The sequence below is a fragment of the Mytilus californianus genome, unplaced genomic scaffold (assembly GCF_021869535.1).
Source record: "Mytilus californianus isolate M0D057914Y unplaced genomic scaffold, xbMytCali1.0.p SCAF_14, whole genome shotgun sequence".
Lineage (NCBI taxonomy): Eukaryota > Metazoa > Mollusca > Bivalvia > Mytilida > Mytilidae > Mytilus > Mytilus californianus.
In genome coordinates, this window is record NW_026262626.1 from 1,002,851 (window position 1) to 1,027,445 (window position 24,595).

A 24,595-nucleotide genomic window follows, 5' to 3' on the forward strand; every position below is an offset into this window, starting at 1 on the left:
TTTTAAAACGTTTTATGTATATCACCCGATTTGGTTTATAACATAGTATTGCTAGTTGCATGTTATGATCATTTATTTTGTTCGACTACTTATCTAGTGTATCAGTGAAAATTATAACAAAAAAAATTAGTCCAGTACTGTTCAGAATCATACAAACTATAGATATAGTTTTAAGTAATATCCTGGATCCTCCAAAAAAAATAGTGCAATCCAGAGTCTTTCTAGTACAAATCTGTATATCCCAATTTCCACTGTACTACTATTGGAATTCTGATTTGTCTTGGATTTCAATAAGTAAAAACCAGAATTCTAAATTCTCTAAGAAAATATATTGGAATTTCAGTTTGTACTATGATGATCCTGGTTCTTATACCGAATTCCAATTTATAGTGTAACATCTATATACCGGTATATGTTTTATGTGCTTTTATGTACATGTTACTTCGATTTGTACTAGGAAGATCATGGTTCTTACTGAATTCCAATGTGTACTGTTACCTATATATACATGTTTTATATACATTAATATTCATACCATGACTTTGTAGACTTGTTGGTGCGACTAGACATACCAAATCATGTACTTTGACAACCACATGTTATAAGTTACTAGATATTACCAATGGTAACGTATCTTTATAAAAAATAAGGAGATGTGGTATGATTGCCAATGAGACAACTATCCACCAAAGTTTAAATGAAGTGGATGTAAGCAATTACGGACAACCGTACGACCTTCAACAATGAGAAATAAAAACCCATACCGTATAGTAGGCTATAACAAGCCCCGACATGAAAAATATGAAACAATTCAATTGAGAAAACTAACGGCCTTATCTATAACAAAACAATTTCCGAAAGGCAAATATGACAGACATGAACCAACGACAACCACTGAACTACAGGCTCCTGGCTTAACTTAAAACAAACAATTTTCGATTTTAAGATATCTAGTTATACCACACGGGCCTTTACTATAATACAAAACTTAATACTTCAATTCTTTGTTCCTTCCAAGTTCAACAATGTTTGCCCTGTGATTACAACTTGGAAAGTTTTCTTTTAAATTAAGGTAATTAATTGAGATTATTTACAACCACTGGGTCGATGGGGGTTTCTCCCCGAGGGTATCACCAGCCCAGTAGTCAACACTTAATAATATGGTCATAACTTTAAATCAACAGTTTACAAAACTTTTCGAAATACTGAGGATTTACTACCCAGGGATAGATTTACTTAGCTGTTTTTGTCAAATCTTTTCGAAATTTTGAGCCCTCAATGCTCTTCAATTTCGTACTTTATTTGGCCTTTTCAATTTTGTGTCACTGATGAGTCCTTTGTAGGCGAAACGAGCGTCTGGTGTATACATTTTTTTAATACTGGTATGATGAGTTTATTTGGTTAAGATATTTTAAACTAGTTTTCCATAGTTTTTCCAACTTCAAAGTAAGTTCCGATATTAAATTCATGGCCAGTAAAGTTACAAAAATATATACTACATACAGGTTATTATATTTAGACTTTTAAGTATTGTTATTGTGATGCCCTTATCATATTACAAAATTTAAAGTATTTTTTTATCTCACCATCTATTATCTTGAAATGGTGTAATCACACAATTGGGTCTTATCATAATTATCTAAATCAAACCATTTGACTTGGGAAATATATTGTCACTGTTTTGAGTATACATTTAAAGAGAAGGAAAATTGTAGAGCTTATGTTTACCTTGTCTTATTTCAATGAGGAAAAAAATAGGTTATAAGCCAATTACATATAATTGTATAATTGTATTGTTTACCGTCAATTGTTAGTATATTTGGAAATTAAAAAGAAGAATATTTACTTTCAAAACAGGAGCTGGAAATTTGGATTGTAAATGTGTATTCCTAAGAATTAATTCAGAAAAAATATTTAAATAATTTATATCTTTATTTCGGTGAAGTTAACAACCTATATACTAATCAGTAATTGTACAACTCTTAACATATTAAGCACATCGATTTATATACTAGTATCAAATGTAAAAAAGTAAGCATTCAAAAACGTCCATGTTAAGCCATACTTGAGATTTCCAATAAAATAACATTACTCGACATAACCAACCCATCTGACCGTATCTCGGCCTATTGCATTGAAGGATGACGGAGGGGAGCATAGACTGCATGAATTTTTTGCTCGTTGAAAACACATACTTTGTTGGAATATATGCTATTTAAAAAATAGCTCAATCTGCTATTTTTAATTCTTTACATATTGTGTTGTTAAATTTTGGATGATTTTATTCACAACAACCTTTCAATGAAATAATTAATTCAGTTACCAGTAATCAAATGCACCGATCATTACTTCGTCATTTCACTTGACCCATATACCTCTCATACGGTGAATTCTTAAAGCTACTACATCAAAACTAAGTTTGAAACAAATAAAATAATGGAATCTGAAGCGAGATGCTATTCTCATTTTAGATTTATAAGTTATAAGATCAAAACAAGAGTTTTAAACACGCCGGAATGTAAAGGGTGTACACGACTTGTTTCTCCTTCTTTTTTTTCAGCATACTTCTATAATTTATTTCAAGATACTTTTGTCAAAGGTAGAAATTCAGATTACCGATGCGTCTTTCTGATTGTAGTTTGTCACCTTTCCGTAGAATTTTATCAAATGGAATTTATTAGGACGCATCTTCAAGAAAAAATATGATTACACTTTACTGAATCAGTTAATGTTTTTACTGCTTGTCTTTAATTATAACGATATAATGATGCATGGATTCTATAAAGAGTCTGTACAAACGTATGCGTAATTTGTCGTCATTGCTCTTAAATTGTTTTTCTAAAATGTTTTGCGTTTGACTTATTCAAATACGTATGAAAAACGGACATGTACGGACTATTTGATTTAAGTTTTGTTTAGTAGGATGATCATTTTAGTTTTATTATCAGTTTATGATAGTCAGGGGATATTATATTAAATTGTCTGTGCATCAGTCTGTTTTTCCGTTCCGTTCAAAATATAAAACGTTTAAAATTCTATACTAAACTAGAGTTTGACCCGGATTAAGTGGTGCACTGAACATGGAAATAGCATCATGTGAAGGGGCATTGTGTCTTAAGGCCACACATTCTTTTTGAAAATGTTTTGATTAATACATGTACAAGTGTATTGACCGGGGAATTGAAATATGGTCACTATTGTTCTTGTTCAGACCGGCAGCTAAACCATTGCCAAAGAGGGGTGTCCGTTTAGCTGTACGGGATGTACAAGTACGTAGTCACGTCCGGTCAGAGTGGGTGCCTGGTGAGAGTATGCTACGTTATCTGTACGTTAAATATGCATTAAATATTTGCCACTGGACGTTAAGCAACCAACTATCAATCAATCAACAGAAGCGTAACTTGAATTTCTATTTCTGGTTAGGCAAATGATTTGAATCTTGGCAGTCAAAGCCCCAACTTGGTTAAAAGACGTAAATGCCAATAGGGAGTGGACGGTTAATTGAAAATCTGAATCGCAAAGTAGTTTTCAGCATTTACAAATGCAAGAAAAATCATAATTTTAAACACGTTTGATTGATTGATTAGTTGATTGTTGTTGCTGGAAATTAAGAGACCAAAACTGCATGCATATTCAGGACAAGTAAAACAAAATAATACAATAGATATGTATACAAAGTTGACCATGATAACAGCATAAATTTCAATTGTACCCGGAAAAAGAGAGCATGTTACATAGGGCAGACATTTTGTCGTGCAACAGGCCTCCTGTGGATCCCTGGTTCTGTTCCGTGTAGAACTAATGTACGCACCTACATTAGATTTTATTAAACGTCGCCTACTGGATGTGGCTGTGTATTTATACATCCCGGACAACCGAACGGCCGACCCTTTTAAGCATGTTTTAATGTTGAATATAATCTTGTATATAGCACATACAGGTACAACCCGCAACGCAAAGGAAAACCCCCAAGAGGGAGGGGGTTATGTGACCATACTCTTGATAGGTCACACACTGGCACAAATATCCTGTCTATGAAAAATCCAGATTTGTGGAATTTTATCATGAAATAATAAGATTTCTAGTGCGCATTAAATCAATATATTTCAATGTAACTGCTGATTAAAGGTTTAATTTTCAGTATTCAATTACTGACGGGTCCTGATCAAAACAAAAATAATCGTCAGAATTATATGTATAACCTCCTCTAAAATGCTTTTGTACAAATTAGGGGATATTAAAGTTTAAGATCCACTATGTCTTTTAACTTTATACGTATAGCTTTTGTCAAAATAAATGGAATATAATAACTGGGTGAACTATGAAGTCTTGCTTATATTATCCAAGGTACATGTCAGTAGTAAGAGTACTACATAAAATGTAGGAATGCCAAGTGTCTGTTGATAACTACGTCAAACTAAAATAACAAGTTCGTTTAAAAAAAAAACCCAAAAACTGTCAGTTTCACAGTTTCTTGTTTGAATCAGTTTTTTGCGAGGTTTACTTTGTCTGTTCGTACAGCGGTATACTACTGTTGCCTTAAAACAGTTATGTGCATCTACCTTGTTCTTTTTATGAAAGAAAGTTTTACGTATATTTTTTCTAGACGATGATAATGAGGAATGAGTTAGTAAAGAGTATAGCAGTCAACGTTTTGATCCGTCATCACTCTGTTTACTCTATGCTATGAAATACACGGTATATATTTTCCATGTAATCGCTCTTTTTTAATGGTCAAAAATTTGTTGAGGCGGTTGCCTCATTGCATCAATGGAAGCTATACCACTGCTCGAGTGCAGGAAATCTTTGGTTCGATCCTCGCCCGGTTCAAATCTACGATTGGCTGCCTCTCTGCCAAGCACGCAATATTTAGGAGTAAGGGCAAAAATTGGTTGGTCCGGAGTCAGAATCATTTGTCCGGGTAGGGTGACATGTTTTCCTGCGGTATAATACAAAGTCTGGTTCGTTTTCATCTTGTCGTCCTAAATATGTATAGGTAAAATACATATGCAACGACCCCTTATATATGGCCCTACACCCTATTAATACTTATATTTTATTTTCCACTGCTAACGTTGCCTAGATCCCCACCCCTTTTCAAAATCCAGGATCCACTTCTGGCAACGAAATCTTATTATCTTATGTTGTTCTATGTTTCTTACCTTACACATTTCCGTTAATGATTTATGCAGTAAAACGAATTCGGTGACCCCATTTATTGTTTATCAATAAAATGGATAAAAAACTGTAAGTTAATTAACTTCAAGGGATATAAAAAAAAATGCCTGGAAATGTCTTTTGTATTTAGACTTTGATAGCATTCGTGTTATACAAAACAACACAGAACAATCCTTAATCGAGCACACCTTCTAAAATACAACTTATATAGGGAATTTTTTATTAATACATTTTATAATAGATGAAAAATAAAGGCAACAGTAGTATACCGCTGTTCGAAACTCATAAATCGATAGAGATAAAAACAAATCCGGGTTACAAACTAAAACTGAGGGAAACGCATCAAATATAAGAGGAGAACAACGACACAACAAAAACACAACATTAAAATGTAACACACACAGAAACGAACTATAATATAACAATGGCCATTTTCCTGACTTGGTACAGGACATTTTAAGAAAAAAATGGTGGGTTGAACCTGGTTTTGTGGAATGCCAAACCTCCCGCTTTAATAGTAACGTCAAACACAACACCAAAACGACAACATCACATGACAGGACCACAATACAAATAAATGGGGAAACATATAGGACAAAGAAACACACGAAAAATACTTTTGTTAAGAAACTAAATGGAAGCGATAGTTTTATCTCAATTTTCAACTTTTATAAAGAGAGAGATTCTGACAAACACTGGTTTCGATATTTCTGAAATTGTCTGAAAAAAAATCCTTCTAAATATTTTCACCGCAACAAATATAATAAAAAGATAGCTAAAGAAAGAATGAAAAAAATAGGAAGAAAGAAAAACATCGGATAACGACAAAAAAAATAAGCATAATGGAGCGTTCATCTGCAAAGTATATTGAAAAATAATTGTCATAATCAAACCCAGGAAAGAAAACTCAAATCGATCGTATGATAGGTATGGGATACGTGTGTTTATACGTGATCTTATGTCAGTGAAAATAAAGTCGGTAATCTGGAGAACAACGTGATAAATAAAATGCAAGATTTCTATCATTTTTCGTCATGATAAAATTATTTCATATGGACGAAAATTCCAGTGGGTGATTTTAAAAGTCTTGGAATATTTTGTTTATTTTTCAGATTCCCGCCTATATTTTCACTGACATAATATCACGTGTAAGCACACGTATCCCATACCTATCATAGTGAAACGTACGATTTGAGGTATCTTTCATGGTTTTGATTATGACAATATTATTTTTCGATATACTTTGCAGATGAACGCCCCATTATACTTTTTTTTTCGGTCTTTCTTTATAGTTTATCTTTGCTCTAACTTTTGAATATTGCGTGCTAGGCAGCCAATCTTCGATTTAAAACGGGCGAGGATTAAGCCCAAGACTTCCCGCACTCAAGTAGTGGTGTAGCTTTCATTGACGCAATGAGGCAACCGCCTCACCAAATTTTTGATCATTAAAAAAGAGAGATAAAGAGAATTATTTACCATTTAGTATAAAGTATACTGAGTGACGACGGTTCAAAACATTGAATGCTTTACTCTTTACTCGCTCATTCCTCATTATTAACGTCTTGAAAACTTTTTCTTTCATAAAAGGAACAAGGTAGATGCAAATATATTTTTTAATTAACTGACAAAGTATACCTCGCAAAAAAACTGAATCAAACAAGAGGTCATAACTGTAAAACTGATATGATTTGATTTTTTTTTACAACGAACTTGTTACTTTTGGTGGACTTTAGTTTGACGTAGTTTTCAACAGACACTTGGCATTCCTACATTTTATGTAGTACTCTTCTACCTTGGTTAATATAAGCAAGACTTTATAGTTCACCCAGTTATTATCATCCATACATTTTGACAAAAGCTAAACGTATAAAGTTATATGTATCTTCAATATTCATAACTGTCTCTTTGGTCGCGCGCTCGCCTCGACAGTAACCCCTCAAAGGTGATCGGGGAATTTGGTATATAATTTTAAACGTTTTAAATTTTGAACAGAACGGAAGAACGGACAGATGCACAGACCAGTAAATAGAATATCCCCTTGCTATCAGAAGTTGGTCATAAAACTAAAATGATCATCCTACTTAACAAAACTTCAATCAAATATTCCGTACATGTCCGTTTTTCATACGTATTTGTATAACTTAAACGCCAAACATTTTAGAAAAACAATTTAAGAGCAATGACGTTAAATTACGCATACGTTTGTAGGGCTTTTCCTAGAATCCATGCGTCATTGTAATTAAAGACAAGTTATTAAAAAATAACTGATTCAGTAAAGTGTAGTCATATCTTTTCTTGAAGATACGTCCTCATAAATTCCATTTGATAAAATTCTACGGAATGGTGACAAAGTACTATCAGATATATGCATCAGTGATCTGAATTTCTACCTTTGACAAAAGTATCTTGAAATAAATTATAGAAGTATGCTAAAAAAGAAGAAGAAAAAGCAAGTCGTGTACACCTTTTACATCCCGGCGTGTTTGAAACTCTTGTTTAAATCTTATAACTTTAAGTAAAAAATTGACAATATGATCTCTCTTCAGATTCCATTATTTTTATTTTTTCAAACTTAATTTTCATTAAGTAGCTTTAAGAATTCATCATTTGAGAGATAAATATATGGGTCAAGTGAAATGACGAAGTAAAGATCGGTGCATTTGATTACCGATAACTGAATTAATTATTCCCTTTAAAAGGTTGTTGTCAATGAAATCTTCCCAAATTTAATAACAAAATATGTAAAGAATTGAAATAGTAGTTTGTGTTAATTTTTAAAAAGCATCTATTCCAACAAAGAATGTGTATTCAACGAGCCAAAAATTCCTGGAGTCTATGCTCCCCTCCGTCATCCTTCAATGCAATAGACCGAGATACGGTCAGATGGGTTGGTTATGTCGAGTAATGTCATTTTATTGGAAATCTCTAGTATGGCTTAACATGGACGTATTTGAATGCTTACTTATTTACATTTGATACTAGTATATAATTCGATGAGATATACATGCGAGAATAATAATAAATTAATGTATTAAGGTTTTTGCGGATCCAATCCAAGACAATACGATGGAAGAATCTATCTTAACTGTGAAAACAATGAATTCGTTAAAATGCCTTAAGACAATGATACAGGTGTACTTTGATATCGGCAGCTCTAATTAAATATGACAAATATTGAGTCAACAACTTTGAAGATTTATTTGTCTACGTAGACAGTTATTAAAAGGGCAATAACTCTAATGCAAATATTTTAATCTCCTGAGAGTTTTGATTTATGACTTCTGTAGATCTTGCATTTGACCCTGGACAATTTTTCTCATCTTGATATCAAACAATTATTGCATTTTATAGGTTAGCTGATATAAATTTGAACCATAACTAAATTAAAACCTGAAATCTAAACGCACTGAAAAAATGTATAACAAAAATACCTTACTCTAAGGTAAATTAAAAGAGGGGAAGATCATAAAAACTGACAAAATCAAACGTCAGACTTTAGAAACGTTCATAATTAATTGGGTTAAAATGGTTCAGTCGTTTAAAAGGGGAAAATCTTTCAGAGAGAAAAAAAAGCAAATAGTCATTAAAACTTGTATTTAATGGCAATGATTCCCATTAACAGTCAATTGACACTTTTGGTCATGTAACACAATAGTAAATATTGTACCACTGACCTTATTGTTTAGTGTTTTTTTTTTTACAGTTTCAGTCATTATTTAATAATTTTGAAAATAATGTGCAAAAGTCGCTGTAAAAGAGAATACCTCTTTAAGGCGTCAATTGACTGCTTCAATCATATTTTTTATTAGAAGATGTTTAGATAATATTTTTTTTATTTTTGCTAACAATTTGTGTCTATCCTTAAGCTTGTGAGATATTTCAAAAACTGCTTTAATGTGTACGAAACAGTCATGTAAGGGCAATTGCTATACTTATAGTGTAGTCAAATGATGGTTTCGAACAGATTTGTATTTTTATATATCTTATATTATTGAAAATGTTTACAGTTTCTGCATTATTATTCAAAGTTTCAAATTATAAGGCAAACCAGGACAATAAATAGTTTGACGATGTTCAAAACTCTTATCGTTTTGAATATATAAGCCTATAGGGAAAACCATACAGGGAATAGCATGAAATTCAAACGGAGAGAAACTGTCTGCGTCAATAGGGTAAGCGTCTTCTGTTATGCATGTATCAATTGTCATGCGAATCCTCACTCAGCACACAATGTCATGAAAGAGAAATGAGCACAATTGGTAACTTACATATCACCACCAAATCAGTCAACCAGTTTGTGAAGGCGATCGTAATACGTATAACGATCTTCCTTATTAGCCTGCTACATTTGTAGTGGAGTTTTTGCATGATAAACGCACAGATAGGAAGCGATATTTTAACCAAATGTTCACGTGGTCTCGCTCCATTTGGAGTTTCCCACTGGTCTGTATTTGTTTTCATCTTGATTTGTATATTCTAAATGGATCTACAAGATTTAAACTATGAGAAAACAACTGTTGTTTTTAAATTCTAGCCAAATTTATTGTCTAATTTGGATTTCACCTTTGTTTTCCGCAACATTGACGGTATAAACGACAGTGGGTCCATATTGGTAAAATGGATAGACGCTTGTGCGCACAAGGAAATAGTTTAACCACATTACATTGTGTGCCTGTACTTAGCAAAGACTTTTGAACCTTTTGTCTTTGTTAGTATGTATATTGTGTTGGAGAAGTCGGTTGTGGGTAGTTGATGTGGTCCGTGTTGATGTCCATTCATTTTTTCCTGTCATCTTCCTTTTTATGTATTACTAGTGAAAAGTTTCTTGTATATGACGTATCTTGCATACACATAATGCATTTGTTATGTTTAGTTAATGTTATCTTCATGTGGATTTAGGTATACCACATTTATAACATGTTGATTGACCACTGTCATCGAGGCTATCAAGGCGCTGTAGTTAGTGCTTCGGTACTGACATGATAAATGACTACCTTGCTTAAAGACATTCGAAGATAAATTTGAAAATAAACTACATAAAATTACAATTGTATATCTGTATTATATAATGCCTGAATAACAAGATATCAATGTGATGGTACACTGTCTTCTAAAGTCAGCCTTTTAAATTATTCTATGTCCGCATTTTTCAATATTGAATTCTCTTTTCCTAGAAAGAAGCGCTTATATATTTATCTGAGTATTGTGATGTATTACACTTTTTATTATAATCATGCTTTTGTCAGATTTATGCAGTTTCAAGATAAGTATTTTATTAACAATTTTTTTTATCTAAAATAAATGATCGTTTTGCAGTATAAAAAATATTGGATTTTAATAATTTACCACTCCTCCATGTATTCCAGTAATAAAATCTACAGCAATGAAGACGCCAGCTATCACAGATATACACATTCCGACAATTTCTAAGGCAAACGAATAGCCATAGTCGAAAGGTAATTCAATTGAAATTTTTTCAACATTCTGTGTGAAAATTATTACAGCGGCAAGAATGAACACAACTGATCATGAAATAAAAAAAAAAGTTATGTGTATTAGTTTTCTATTAATTATATTTATGAATTATATTTTGGTATTCTAGCGCAATAATTCTAAAAAATATGTCAAGCTCTTAATCATACTAAATCATCCATCAACGGCATATTCATTTCATGACATAAACATTAAAGGACGACCATGTGATAATTTGGGTACGGATGTGGGCAGGATGATTTTAAAATGCATAACTGCTTAGAAACGTGGAAAGAACTTATCAGCAACGACACAATACGTGAGGATAAGTAATCAGCGATGTGAGGATAAGTAATCAGCGATGTGAGGATAAGTAATCAGCGATGAATGGCAGAAAAACTGTTCAACCTTACTATGGATAGGACAACCAATCGTTAAACAGTCCAAGGATGGGAAAATGCCCAGAAATTGTACAATAAACAGAATATCTGGTTTTTTGTATAAAGATATCTTACAATATCAGCCCCCGAACATAATTTGAGCTGTTTCTGTTTGGCTAAAGGTTGACATTCTATGATAGCAGAATGAATAAAACTCGATAATACAGAACGGAACTCGATGATACTTGTATAATTTCACCATTGTATGAAATTACGATAACATCTATACCTGGTATCTACATGTATTGTTATGACATGCGTGTATCCAATACAGTAAGACACCAATAGTTTACCGATGTTTAAATGTCATCAATTAATTAAGAAGATCCAAATCAAGGTTACAAACAAAAACTGAGGGAATCAAATGAACTCCAAAAGGAGGGTAACTGGGTAAGCGTCTCCTACTATGCATGCAATTAAACTGAATATGATATGATTTTAATATCATTTTGAAGAGACCATTTAGCTTATTTTGGGGGTAATTTAGCTAGCTCCTTTTGTAAGATTCAGTATTTATCTATTGCATAAAATGATTAATTTCATTTTTTTTTAATTCTATACATATTTTATTAATAAACAACTGACATAAACCGAAAATTAGGGGTCCCTGCAAATTACAAATTCTAAAATTAAAATCCATACAGGAAAGTATTAATTAAATGTAAATTGAGATCTAGGAACGATAAATGCAATATAATGTACGGACTTTCATAATATTCTTTGTATAGGTGACCCTAACATCCAGTATAATTATCATCTTGAACCTAATCGTCTATGTAATATAGCTACTGATAATAAAGCGTAAAACGCCATGATTTCCTAAAGATGACAAATACATTTACAAAAGTTCAGAAAGAAATAGCAAAATTATAATTATGAAACGTTATCTGCATAAAAAATACTATCTGACTTAGACTCGTCCTTTTCAGTGTTTTTCAATATAACTGGAGGCTCTTAAGATCTAGCGTCGATCAGCTGCATCTACAACAATGGCCACTTTTTAGTAAAAATCATCATAAAAGGGGAATAACTCTTTTAAGAGTTAACTGACAATTTCAGTCATGCTAACATATTTGTAGGTCTTTTTAAAGTTTATTTTTATCTATTGTAGTTTATAAGATAATTGACAAAAATGCATAAAAATAGTAAAAATTATCATTTAAAGGCAATAACTCAAATAACGAGTCCCCTGAAGGTTTCTGCGATTATGGATTATTTATAGATCTTGTCTTGTTGACCAATTGTGCTATTTAAAGTTTCTATCTATCTATTACAGTTTTCAAGATAATAGGAAAACATAGGACAATAACGGTTTTAACAAGGAGTCGAATAACGATCATGTCGATTATTTGACTTGTTAGTAGATCCTGTCTTGCTGATTATTTTTGCTTCTTAAAATTTCTATCTATCTATTAAAGTATTTAAGATATAAATTGGTAAAAATGGTCATTAAAGGGCAATTACTCAAATAAAGATTCGCATCAAGATTTCGGCTATGCTGACTTGTTTGGAGATCCTTTTGTGCTTATCATTTTTGCCTTTGTTAGATTAAATCTATCTATTATAGTTTTTAAGATATTAGACAATATCAACAAAAATTGGTACACATCGTCTTTTAAGGGCAATAACTCTAATAAGGAGTCGTCTGACGATTTTGGTCATGTTGATTTATTTGTAGATCTTGTCTTGCTGATCATTTTTGTTTTTTTTTAAGTTTCTGTCTATCTATTAAAATTTCGAGATAATAGGAAAACATAGGACAATAACGATTTTAACAAGGAGTCGATTAACGATGTCGATTATTTGACTTGTTAGTAGATCTTGTCTTGCTGATCATTTTTGCTTCTTAAAATTTCTATCTATCTATTAAAGTATTTAAGATATAAATTGGTAAAAATGGTCATTAAAGGGCAATTACTCAAATAAAGATTCGCATGAAGATTTCGGCTATGTTGACTTGTTTGGAGATCCTTTTGTGCTTATCATTTTTGCCTTTGTTAGATTAAATCTATCTATTATAGTTTTTAAGATATTAGACAATATCAACAAAAATTGGTAAACATCGTCTTTTAAGGGCAATAACTCTAATAAGGAGTCGTCTGACGATTTTGGTCATGTTGATTTATTTGTAGATCTTGTCTTGCTGATCATTTTTTGTTTTTTTTTAAAGTTTCTGTCTATCTATTAAAATTTCGAGATAATAGGAAAACATAGGACAATAACGATTTTAACAAGGAGTCGATTAACGATTTCGATTATTTGACTTGTTAGTAGATCTTGTCTTGCTGATCATTTTTGCTTCTTAAAATTTCTATCTATCTATTAAAGTATTTTTAAAAGATATAAATTGGTAAAAATGGTCATTAAAGGGCAATTACTCAAATAAAGATTCGCATGAAGATTTCGGCTATGTTGACTTGTTTGGAGATCCTTTTGTGCTTATCATTTTTGCCTTTGTTAGATTAAATCTATCTATTATAGTTTTTAAGATATTAGACAATATCAACAAAAATTGGTACACATCGTCTTTAAAGGGCAATAACTCTAATAAGGAGTCGTCTGACGATTTTGGTCATGTTGATTTATTTGTAGATCTTGTCTTGCTGATCATTTTTTTTTTTTTTTTAAAGTTTCTGTCTATCTATTAAAATTTCGAGATAATAGGCAAATATTTTAGATAATGGTAATTTGTATTCATTTAAGGGCAATAACTCCTATAAGAAGTCGTCTTACAGTTTCGATTAAATGAACAATTGGGTAGAGCTAAATTTTCTGAAAATGTTTTTACCCTGTCAGCTTTTCTCTATTTAGCGCTTTTCGTAGTAATAGGAAAAGCTCGCATTTTACCTTTTTGTTCTATTTTTAGACTTGTCGGCCATCTTGTATGACAGGCAGGGTCATCGGAAATATATTGTGGCCAAGTTTGGTTAAATTGAGCCCAGTAGTTTCAGAGGAGAAGGGAATTTGGAAAAAGTTAACGGACGACAGACGCCAAGTGATGAGAAAAGCTAACTTGGCCTTTGAGCTAATGGAACCCGTCGTGTTGCCAATCGAAAGTAAATTTCAAAAGTAAATTTTGATGATATCGCAATCAAAGAAAAGAGAACCGTACTGTTGCTACTAAAAATGAAACACATTCTGACAAATATACCATAACGGTCAACCTAAGTATGATGACATCCGTGAAACTTTTGAATTACATGCATTAGTTGTAAATAAAATCGATCTGCATAAGAATGTTGCTTAGAACTTCATCTTTTTTAAGCAAAACATGTTTTCTTTACAAGACAGATTATTGCCAAAATGTATTTAATGAAAAACTTACAAGCGGCAAATGTCATTCCAATAGCAGCTAGAACATGTAGAAGGACATATTTCTTCTCCTTGAAAGCAAACAGTTTTAAACAAATGGTCGCAGCAAAAAGAAAATCAGCCCGAGGATACCTGTTACTCTGCAAGAAAAAATATTTACATTCTAAAGTTATCAAACTAAATGTAAAAGTCTCTTATCTTTTTTTAAAATAAAAAAGTTATTTTTACAAAATAACGTACAAGATAATTTTATTAGCTACAACTGATCATACAGAATGAAAAAAAAGAAATCAAAACGTAAAAATTGTATAAAATATATTAAAGGGGATAAAAAGGGAAATGAAAAGTATAGAACGGTTTTTAAAAACCAATTTGAAAAATGAAAACCAAAATTGATCAAAGAGAAAAAAAAAAGGGAACATTAAAGTAAAAATAAATGAAATCAGTTAACCTTATAAGACAATTCTGTGATATGTGAGTCATTATATTTCCGAAGAATACAATTCTGTTATAGAATAATCGTTGCATAAAATCAGAAAAGAAACAGTTTTTTTTATACAATATTCATAAACATTGTAATATAGCTTGGTCACTCAACCGGAGACCGGGATTGAGAAATACTGTTACCTTTAGCTACACCGTAGGTTTATAGGACCCATACTTTAAGAGCATCCGATTGGTTGTGCCGAAGGTGTAAATTCACATCTACTGATCAGATTAGAGATCGTATTCCGATAGCTTCTATTAGGAAAGAGCCACACCTTGTGCAGTCTATAGACCTCGTGCAACAACTTTGGGCGGTCAATAACTGACCTGTTGCACGCACATTATTTATCCTACCCTCTTTTCCAAGTGGCAGTCCAAAACCTACATTTGTACAACTCAAGACTGATTCATTATGCTGAACCTACTAGCTTAATTCATTGTTTGATTCGTTTGCATCCTAAATATGTATGAAGTACATTTTGTCACTGGAATTTTAGTAAAAATTATACAGGGTCTGTATGAAATGATATTTAAAACGTTCTTAAACAAACATCACAACGGTCTTAATAAATAGCTTTCAGTATGAAAATACAAGATCACAATTCAAACCTTATTACCCAGGTCTTTGCGGAGATCTTGAGTAGCACAAAAAACTCGACCTTTATTTTTTTTGTTATTTCTTTTCTGTATATTTCTGGTTCTAAATAGCACAACCATAATGTAAAAAAGTACATTTTTTTATTAAGATTAAGTTCTGAAATTAATAATTATTGAAAATTATACAGGGAAAATGTACTATTAAGTAAAAATAAGAAATAGAAAAAGAAATTACAAATGTTTGAAATTTCTCTTGTATAATACGACATATCAATAGCTTCCGTACATTCCTTTATAAATATAATCATCTGAGCTACATGTACGTCCTCTATTAGGCTATAAGTTTAATATTTTTTTATTAATCAAATTCTGTATTTATAAAAAAACCCGTAAAAATAAGATGAAACAACACAATGTTCTACTAAAAAAAAGGCTAAAAACAAATAACTTACAATTCTGTCTACAAATTTGCCAATTTCATTAAAATACTAGATCAAATGTTTTCTGATAATATACAATCAAAGATGGGTACAGGTTTCACTTTGTAAATACAGCTGTTTCTCAAACCACGCCTCTTTTGGGGAGATATATAATATTCATAGATATGTTAATTTGTTAACGTACTGGTTCCCATTTATGATCTCTGTGTTTCATCTCATAGAGACATCACTTGGGAATGTAACCAGTATAGAAAAACATGGTAGCGCCTAAATTTTAATTCTTAGGAGGTCGAAACATTGAGGTAAGGGTAGTATAGAATTTTAGTACAAGTTTAAACTCTGAGAAGTTCAGGGCATATAAATGTTGAAAATATGCCGCACAGCCCTATATTTTGACCTTTGAATAAAATAGTAGTGCATATAAACTTTCCGTTCTGGGATATTATTTTTCACGAAACTTCATAGTAAAAGTGTCACAGTTTCAGCCGCAAAGGGAGTTCCTATGGGAAATTGCATTGTCTATATTTACAGAATTGCAACCTGCAGACCTCCCTTACCACTTTAAAACGAAGCATGCTTCTTTGTGCGAGAATCACAGGCAAACTATCAACATTTAAATTTGTCCTTGACCGGTAACAAATAAAGTATTAAGTAGAGTTATATTCCACTTTTGCTGAAAAGCCATAAATGTATGTTGATCTCTCTCGAGAACTAGAACCGCTGCCAATCAGTAGTACCATTCGTTTCGATAAGTGATAATTATAATGTATTTACCTGTATTTTATATACTTGTTTGCGATTTATATCAGCGTAAACGATCGAGTCCTTGCCATTCTATTGAACAATTATAAGTCGATTCATGAGCATGCATTTTAAAAATCATATTGCGTTTTTACCGGTATCCATAATTTATATAACATACAGAATTAAGCTGTCGGTAGAGTACATCTATTTCCTAAATTGAAGAACTCGGCTGTATCCTGGCAAAACGTCGGATCAATTGTCGAATGAACAGTAACACAGCGTACCCAAAGTCCACCATAGTAACTCTTGAAATATGGTGGCTCAATATTAATGAAATGTGAAGTCGAAAATCCAATTACATATACAGGAAAAGCTATCAACATCAATATAAAACTGATCATTAAAATTTACGAAACCATTTTTCAGTTACTGCACGAGATATAAAGAACATTTTTAATAAACAAATATATTCCAGACTGTATATGATATGACTATTTGCCATTGTTTGTTCTAGACTGACATTCTGAGATTTTTAGATTTTATGCTGATGCTCATAATATAACATTTAACAGGAATAAATTGCGCCGCTGCGGCGGATCTAGGATCTTTAAAAGGATGGTTCTCTTAAACTAAATATAAACTGCGAAGCTGAGCGAGGCAAAAATTTGTTTGGACGATTTTATGCTGAACAGTGATACATTTTTCAATAAAGGGGTAGAATGTACGTCCTTTATGTGCGAACTTTGAATTTCGTCTTACATTGCAATATTTTGAAAGCAGATCACTGAGAAATTTCTTAAACGTTACGAACATTTGAAATCGTTAGAGAAAAGTATTATATTAATAGGAAGAAATAAATACACGGTTGATATATTATCAATATCAGAATGGACAGAAACTCATGTATGATGTATCCCGATTTAAGAACAATGTACGATTTGGGCCCAATTGTACTTGAAATTGTCTTAGTTTGCTATATGAAATGTTGAAACTCTTTACTTTAACCAAAATTATAGCCAGTAAAGACAGTAAAATCAGTGAAATGTCGAATTTGCCAAAATGTGTGTCAATTTGACGCACAGATGATAAGAAATAATACACAAGCATCCCTTCATTTTTTGGAGACGCTTGTGTTACATGTATACCAATTTTACTGATATGTTTAAGAGATTGTCTTGTTGTTTGTGAAGTTTTGGTTAATCGCCATACTGGCGTCAATTAAATGACCTCACAATCAAATTACGTCATCAAGACTTTAAGTTAGCTAATATTGTCATTTTCATTAGAAGGTTAAAAATGAAAAATGATAATTGTATCATCCAATTATTTTATTTTCGAACAATTAACAGGGTCAAATAACTCCAAATTTTATCTTGTCAATTAATTTGAAAAATATTACATAGAATAATGGACGTGTTTACACTTTTAGCTTTATAAACGAATTGTCTCCGAATGAGATTTGACGTCATCAAAAGAACACTCTTTAATACTGACGTCATATTTTATAATTATGTAGCAAAATGTTGCAGAAATTTGTGAATTAAAGTGATGGCAGTCAAATTTGCATACAAGTTTACAGAGTAAATACGTCTATAAAGAAGATGTGGTTTTTTTGTTTGTTTGAGTAAACTGTTATTAATAAAATACATACATGTAGAAACATACACTACAATAATACATTTGATAGATTTAAAGGAAATCAACACAATATAGTACCCTTATAATGTTTGCACATAAATTATGCTAATCAAACGAAAAATAAAATGTATTCTAATTTTATATCAAATATCGTAAATCATGTTTATTATTGATGTAAAAATCCGTGAATGCTACAACCCTTCACTTAAAAGATAAAAAGGGGATTTTGCCAAACAAATATAACTTTTAGAATAAGTGAACCCTAAAGAGCAGACTTGATACAAATTATATATCAACTATGCATTAAGTAACAATTAGAAATAAACCTACTATATTTGCGAGTACTACTGATTGTATGCTACAAATATTGTCACTATCATATAGTATATCAGTTAACTTTATTACAAGAAAGATTGTTTACAATGGTGAACTATTTTAATGTGGTTTCTTAAAAATGTAGCTCAAATAGATTGTGTAGTCATTTCATTTATACAGGAAAAAAACTAAATTCATAATGTTTTAAGAATTACATCAACGGAAAAAATACTGTGCTGATTGTAATTGTGACAGCTAGTAGCATTTGTTAAGAATCTTATTGGAAATTCTTTAGAGTAATGAAGTAATAAATTCAAGAAAGTTGATCTTGCATGCAAATTGTGAATTTTGTTTATCTCATCTTGGTTGAAAATACTAGAAAAAAAGCCGTCAAAATAGAATGTTTAATTTAACACCTAATTTATATATATTTTCAACCCTATGGAAATTTGGATATCAACGTTTGCATTTGTTAATGACCACCACGGGTTGGAAAAATGAAAATATCTAATGAAGCAACTTCGAAAATATCTACAAAATGAATACTTATTAGAAGAATATAAATGCTACGTTCACCTTAAGCGAAATTTTCACAATAGTGACATTTTTGTTTCGATTGAAACGTTTTTTTGAACAACGTCAAAATCATCTTTTTATTGGGAACGTTGTGTAACGCTCAGTGGTCCAATTATCGTCACTATAAGTTCGGCAGTTTTTCTATAACCCGTATATAGTGAACTTTGTTCTTATGTTGTACTGTTACACCACTGTCACGCGTTAGGGGGAGGGTTTGGCGCCAACAAACTAGTATAACCTCGTCCAATTCTGTATGTGCCTGTCCAAAGTCAGGAGCCTGTAACATGTGTAATTCAGTGGTTGTCGATTGTTGCAGTATATCATATTTGTTTTTCGTTTATTGGTTTGTACCTGTACATTAATCAGGCCGTTAGTTTTCTTGTATGAATTGTATTACATTTGTCATTTTTTGGGCTATGTTGTATTGGTTTTGCTCATTGTTGAAGGCAGTACAGTGACCTATATCTGTTAATTTCTATTTTTTATATTTGTATTTAATATTATCATGAAAAACACTATAGCCTAAACTTAAATATAAAACGGACTGTTTACACTGATGAATTTTTTAATGTTGATTCTTAAATGTATAGCTCAGTGCATCATTGCACATTACTTGCATTAACTTGCACATAATTGATTTTTGAAAGAATTTCTTTTTCCCATATATCCTGGATGATATGGCAGAATTGTATAAAGGTTATCTTTCCGGAACTCAATTACTTATAAATAGATTTTGTAGTCATTTCATTTAAACGGGAAAAAAACTAATCATAATGTTTGGATAATTACATGAATGGAAAAGTACTGTGCTGAGTGGAATCGTGCCAGTTATTGGCTTTATAGTGTGTGATAAGATTAAGAATCTGCTATGACAATATATAATTAAAGCTTTAATTATGCATTTTGTATTATATTTGCTGTTGTTTTAAAGCAAAAATCTGATCATCATTCTATTTTTTGCTTCCTGTTTATTTGATAGAATTCAAAAGGTGTTTTCATCGAACACGTTTTGTTTGTAAGATAATATATTCGAAGATAAATTTGAAAATATACTACAAACTATTAAATGTGTACATTTGTTTAATATAATACCGGAATAACAAAATATTAATATGACGGAACAGTGTCATCTAAAGTCAGCCTTTTAAGAAATTTTATGTCCGAATTTTCTTTCACTTTCTATCACTTTTATATAATTATCTTAATACATTGTTTTATTACATTGTTTTATTATCATGGTTTTGTCAGATGTATTCAGTTTTAAAATGCATATCTTAATAACAATTTCTTTTAAATAAATGATCGTTTGGATTTGCAGTATAAAACATATTGCATTTAATAATCTGCCACTTGTCCATCTGCTACATGTAAGCCAGTATTATAATCAACAACCATGAATACACCAGCAATTACAGCTATACACATTCCGACAATTGTTAAAGCAAACGAATAGCCATAGTCGAAAGGTAATCTAAATGCAACAAAAAAGTCTTCATCATTCTGTGAGAAAATTATTGCAGCGGTAAGAATGAACACCACTGAAATAAAGAAATAAAAGGTTAAGTATATCAGTTGTCTATTATATTTATGAACTATTTATGAGTTATATTTTGGTAATCCAGGGAATGTCTTACACATACAATATGTCAGGCTCTTAATTATACAAAATCATCCATTAACGGCATATTCACTTCATGACAAAACATTAACACCTGGGTAGGGAGATGGGGAGGTGGCCAGAATGATTTGAAAATACACAACTGCTTAGAAAGGCGGAGAGAACGACACAATACGTGAGGATAGCAATGGATAAGTATCAGCGATGTCATAATTTCAAAAAAAAGTTCAATGATATGATTGCAACTCTCCACCAGAGACCAAATGACATAGAGGTTAACAACTGAAGGTCACCGTATGGCCTTCAACAATGAGCAAAACCCATATTGCATAGTCAGCTATAAAAGGTCACCAAATGTAAAAGAATTCAAATAAGAAAATTAACGGCATGATGTATGTAAAAAATAATCAACGAAAAACAAATATGATATACAGTAACAACCGACAACCACTGAATTACAGGTTCCTGACTTGGGACAGGCACATACAGAATGAGCCGGGGTTAAACATGTTTTCGGACGCCCAACCATCCCCTAACCTGGGACAGCAGTGTAACATCACAACATATAAACAAACTATAAAACCAGTTGAAAAGGGCTTTACTCATTAGATCGATACAAAGCAGAAAACAAGTAACAAAAACACAGACCGGTTGTGGGAAGGGTATTTATACATCCCCACAACAAAAATGACAATAAGTACAGATCTGAGAGTACTCGCAGTTATACTGACAACTTGTTCAAAGTAACAGCTAATAAAAAAGAATCATGTATCTAAGACTAAAATATTTTCGTCAGTATAACCAATCGTAAAACAGTTCAAGGGAGAGAAATTGGCTCAGAAATTGTGCGATAGACAGATTATCGGATTTTCTGTATAAAGATATCGTACAATATCAGCCGCCGAACATAATTTGAGCTGATTTTTGTTTGGAAAAAGGTTGATTTTCTATGATGGAAAAGTGTATAAAACCCAAAAATACAGAACGAATAAAGTAAGACAGCAACAGTTAACCGATGTGCAAATGTCATAAATTAATCAAGAAGATGCAAATCTAGGTAGCAAACAAAATTTGAGGGAATCGCCTGAAATCCAAAGGAGTGATACTAGGTAAGCGTTTCCTGCTATGCATGCAAAAAACTGTATATGATATGATTCTGATATCATTTTAAACAGACAATCAAGCTTGTTTCATGATTATTTAGCTTGCCTTCTTTTGTAGTATTCAATATTTAGAATAGAAAAGAAATGACATAGGGTGTCCATCCATGCTACAAAATCTGTATATGCACCACAAAAAAACATTTAAAGCAGAGCAGCGCTTTTATTGCTGTTCTTTATCTCAAAGTTAGTGAGGCCTTCAACACGGAACAAAAAAAAACAAAAAACGAAAGCACCTCACTGCAAGTTTAAGACGACCCCTAGCATCGGTTTGATAGTTCTTATGCATAGGTGTTAAATTCAAACTATGCAGAATATGTTATGGTAATTTATGTATCAAATGAAAAGTGAAGGACTGGTGATACTTGTAGAACACCTTTTGACTGAATGCATTGCATGAACTGACACTGAAGTATTATTTCATTTTTTTCAATTAAATACATATCTTATTAATAAACAACTGTTACATAAACCATAAATTGTCCAGGGAACCAAACTTGGGATCCCTACATATTACAAAATCTAAAATTGCCTTGTGAATTGCAAACGGGAAGGTATTAACTAAAATGTAAAATGAAGTCTAGTGCGATGAATGCAATATAATGTACGCACTTTCGGAATATTCTTAATCATGTTAATATGAATCGGTGACCCTAACATCCCGTATAATGATAATCCTGAACATTATCGTCTATGTTATATAGCTACTGAAAATAGAGCGTAAATCGGCATGATTTCCCAAATACATCTACAAAAGACCAGAAAAGAATAACAAAATTATAATAATAAATAGTAATCTGCATAAAAAAATATTATCTGACTTATAGTCTCGTCCTTTTCAGTGTGTTTTAATATAACTAGAGGCTCTTAAGAGCCGGTGTCGCTCACCTGCATCTTCAACAATTGCCACTTTTTTTAGTAAAAAAACGCCATTAAAGGGGAATAACTCTATTAAGAGTGAACTGAAATTTTTGTCATAACTCTAATAATGAAGATTTCGGCTTTGTTGACTTATTTGGAGATCCTGTTGAGCTGACCATTTTTGCTTTGATAGATTCTATCTATCTATTATATTTTATAAGATATTAGGCAATTACGCAAACAATTGGTAAAAATCGTCTTTTAAGGGCAATAACTCTAATAAGGAGTCGTCTGACGATTTTGGTCATGTTGATTTACTTGTAGATCTTGTCTTGCTGTTAATTTTTGCTTTTTTAAAAGTTTCTATTATAACTATCGAGATAATAGGCAAAAATTTTAGAAATGATAATTTTTTTCATTTAAGGGCAATAACTCCAATAAGAAGTCGTCTGACAGTTTTGACTTAATTGAACAATAGGTAGAGCTCAATATTCTGAATATTTTTTAATCTGTCAGATTTTCTCTATTTGAAGAGGTTTTTGAAATAATAGGCAAAACTTGCATTTTATTCATATGTTCTATTTTTAGTCATTTCGGCAATCTTGGTTGACAAGCGGGGTCACCAGAAACATGTTTTAAAAGGCTAGATACCCTAATAATGATTGTGGCCAAGTATGGTTAAATTTCGCCCAGTAGTTTCAGAGGGGTAGATTTTTGTGAAAGTTAACGGACGACGACGGACAACGGACAACAATCGATGAGAAAAGCTCACTTGGTATTTTAACTTATTGGACCAGCAATGTTGCCAATCGAAAGTAAATTTCGATGATATCGCAATCAAAGAAAAAAGAGAACCGTACTGTTGTCTTGATACGAAAAATTGAAAATATTCTGACAGATATTCCACAACGGTCAATCTAAGTATGATGACATCCGTATAACTTTCAAATAACATGCATAAGTTATAAAAAAAATCGATCCGTAAAAGAATGTTGCTTAGAGCTTGACGTTTTTTAAACAAAAAATGTTGTCTTCACACAACAGATTATTGTCAAAATGTATTGAATGAAAAACTTACCAGCGGCAAATGTCATTCCAATAGCAGCTAGGAGGACACGTTTCTTTCCCTTGAAAGCAAACAGTTTCAAACCAGCACAAATGATCGCAGCAAAAAGGAAAAGAAGCCCGAGGATACTTGTTGCTCTGCAATCCCTTAACCATGCTGTGTTTATTTCTGGTTCTAAATAGCACAACCATGGTGTAAAAACGTACATTTTTTATTCAAATTAAGGTCTGAGTTTGATAATTATTTTAAAATTATACAGGGAATAAATATTATTATGTAAAAAAGAAAAGAAATGACAAAATTTTGAAAAAATAACATTTGAAGTTAGCTTTTTTTCTTGAATAATACGACATATCAATAGCTTCCGTACATTCCTTTATAAATATAATCATCTAAGCTACATGTACGTCCCCTATGAGGCTATAAGTTTAACAGTTTTTAATTAATCAAACGACATTCTGAATTTATAAAAAAAAAACTTTCGTCAATATAAGACGAAACTACACAATTTTCTACTTAAACGAAGTTTAAAAACAAATGACTTGCATTTCTGTCTACAAGTTTGCCTATTTCATTAAAAATCTAGACCGAATTTTCTCTGATTATTTGCACAAAGATGAGTAAAGACCTTCCATACCACTTTAAAACGAAGAATGCTTCTTTTTGCGAGAAACACTTGAAAACTCTCAACA

General features: G+C 31.7%; 1 protein-coding gene across 1 annotated transcript in view; it reads right to left on the bottom strand.

Moving 5' to 3' along the window:
* The window catches only part of LOC127723983 (uncharacterized), a 40,048-nt gene that overhangs the window by 12,075 nt on the left and 3,378 nt on the right, over window positions 1–24,595 (bottom strand). Inside the window, exon 4 of the mRNA XM_052230690.1 lies at window positions 14,416–14,542. The gene's annotated coding sequence lies outside the window, so the exon portion shown is untranslated. The remainder of the gene's footprint in view (window positions 1–14,415; window positions 14,543–24,595) is intronic.